At 38.2% G+C, this 2,456-nt stretch overlaps 1 non-coding gene across 1 annotated transcript; it reads right to left on the bottom strand.

The window, feature by feature from the left end:
• Positions 1 to 698: 698 nt before the first annotated feature.
• LOC121211829 (small nucleolar RNA R71) lies at positions 699 to 805 on the bottom strand. Its single transcript, XR_005907047.1, has one exon. It is a non-coding gene; the product is annotated as a small nucleolar RNA R71 (small nucleolar RNA).
• Between the last annotated feature and the right edge of the window lie 1,651 nt (positions 806 to 2,456).

The following is a 2,456-nucleotide window of genomic DNA, read 5'->3' on the forward strand; positions in this document are numbered from 1 at the left end:
AGATATTAGGAACACTTAATTTTTATTACTTTAGCCATTTATTTTTCTTGCAATCTAATTTTATTTTTAATTTTATTCTAATTTACTAATTTTCTTTTTCTTTCTTCTGACAGGTTTTTATAGTTAATAACTAGAAGAAACCCGTCAGGACCACTACTTTTCTACGAAGAAATCGATCTCACAGTTCGCATAAACCAAAGAGAAATAAGGCAAAGCTTAAGATACACAGAGAATGAGTAAAAAGACGATACTCAACCCCAACCGAAGAGATGGATGAAAAGCAAGACAATCAGCTACCTCTTGTAATTGCGGTTAATCAAAATCCTGCTCCACGCACTATGTATGATTATGCTAAACCTTCTTTAACAGGAACTGAATCAAGCATAGTTAGACCTACTGTAGCTGCAAAAATGTTTGAACTAAAACCTAACACTATTCAAATGATACAACAATTTGTTCAATTTGATGGTTTGATGGATGAGGATCCCAACGCTCATTTAGCCAACTTCTTAGAACTATGCGATACATTTAAAATTAATGGTGTTTCTGATGATGCCATTCATCTTCGGTTATTCCCTTTTTCATTGAGGAACAAAGCTAAACAGTGGTTGAACTCGTTACCACGAGGGTCAATCACTACTTGGGAACAAATGACCAAAAAATTTTGACTACAATATTTTTTGCCGGCTAAAACGGCTAAATTACGTAATGATATCTCTTCTTTTGTGCAGATGGATTTAGAAACACTCTACGATGCATGGGAGAGATACAAGGACGTTTTGAGAAGGTGCCCTCACCATGTGTTACCGCTTTGGCTTTAGGTTCAAACATTCCATAATGGCCTGAATCCTTCGACTCAGTAAATGGTTGACGCAGCTGCTGGCGGAACCATCAATAATAAAGCACCTGAAGATGCTTATGAGTTCATAGAGGAGATGTCATTGAATAACTATCAGTGGCAAGTCATGAGGACAAAGCCAACGAAAATAGCTGGTGTTTATAACATCGATTCGGTCACCATGCTCTCTAATCAGGTAGAACTTTTTAATAAGAAAATTGATGGTTTTCTTAGTTCTTCACAGGTTCACCCAGTAATGCAGTGCGAAGCAAGTAGAGGTGGAACAAGCCATTCGGAATACCAACTTTATGGCCACAACATCGATAACGAGCAATTAAATTACATGGGTAATAATCCTCGACCTCAAAAAAATCCATATAGTAACACTTACAATGCAGGTTGGAGGAACCACCCCAATTTCTCGTAGGGCAGTCAAGGAAATCAAAGACCACAACCACCTCCAGGCTACCAACAACCACCCTACCAACAGGAAAAGAAATCGAACCTTGAAGAGATGCTCACGAAGTTTATCTCGGTGTCAGAAACCCATTTCCAGAACACTGAGACAACACTTAAAAAGCAACAAGTGTCTATCCAAGGGCTCGAAACTCAAATAGGCCAACTTTCCAAACTAATCTCTGAACGACCACATGGGAGCTTGCCAAGTAATACTGAACCTAACCCAAGGGAACAGCTCAACGCGATTAACGTTCAAGGTGAAGAAGGATTTGTTAAGCCTGTGCCAAAACCGAGGCAAGAAATTGTGGTAAGCAAAGGTCAAGGTGAGGTAGATCACAATAAAAACAAATCGGTGAATGTGAAATATAAACTTCGTGTGCCATACCCTAACACGACAAGGAAAGACCGCTCAGATGAACAATTTGGTAAATTCCTTAAACTCCTAAAAAAATTACAGATTAACTTACCGTTTATTGAAGCTCTATCACATATGCCAAACGCAATGAAATTTTTAAAGGAGCTTTTAGCAAATAAGCGGAAGATGGACGAGGCATCGCATGTGGAGCTAAACGCAGTTTGCTCAGCTATTCTCCAGAATAAATTAGCCAATAAACTTAAATATCCAGGGAGTTTTACAATTCCTTGCTTAATTGGTAGTTTAGATGTTAATAATGCATTAGCTGATTTGGGGGCTAGTATTAACATCATGCCTTACAAAATGTTCAAACAATTAGGTCTCTGGAAACCCAAACAGACTAGGATGAGCATTCAATTAGTAGATAAAACTATAAGATATCCTAGGGGTATTATTGAAGATGTGCTAGTTAAAATCGATAAATTTATATTTCCCGTTGACTTCATTGTTCTAGACATAGAGGAGGATAGCAACACTCCTTTAATTCTAGGAAAGCCCTTTTTAGCAACTGCTAAAACAATTATTGATGTTGGCACAGGTGAACTCACACTCCGTGTGGGAGACGAAACAATCACCCTTCAAGCTCGCAATTCTGGCAATACAATGGAAATTGAAGGTGATTGTCTAAACCATTCTACTAAAACTAACAATATGGTGCAACCTACTTTGCAGGAAATGAGTCTGAAGGAAGCACATGATTCATTCTCAAGCAACAGTAGAGGACCCAATCATGAAGATCGAAAG

The sequence above is a fragment of the Gossypium hirsutum genome, chromosome A12 (genome assembly GCF_007990345.1).
Source record: "Gossypium hirsutum isolate 1008001.06 chromosome A12, Gossypium_hirsutum_v2.1, whole genome shotgun sequence".
In the NCBI taxonomy this organism is placed as follows: domain Eukaryota; kingdom Viridiplantae; phylum Streptophyta; class Magnoliopsida; order Malvales; family Malvaceae; genus Gossypium; species Gossypium hirsutum.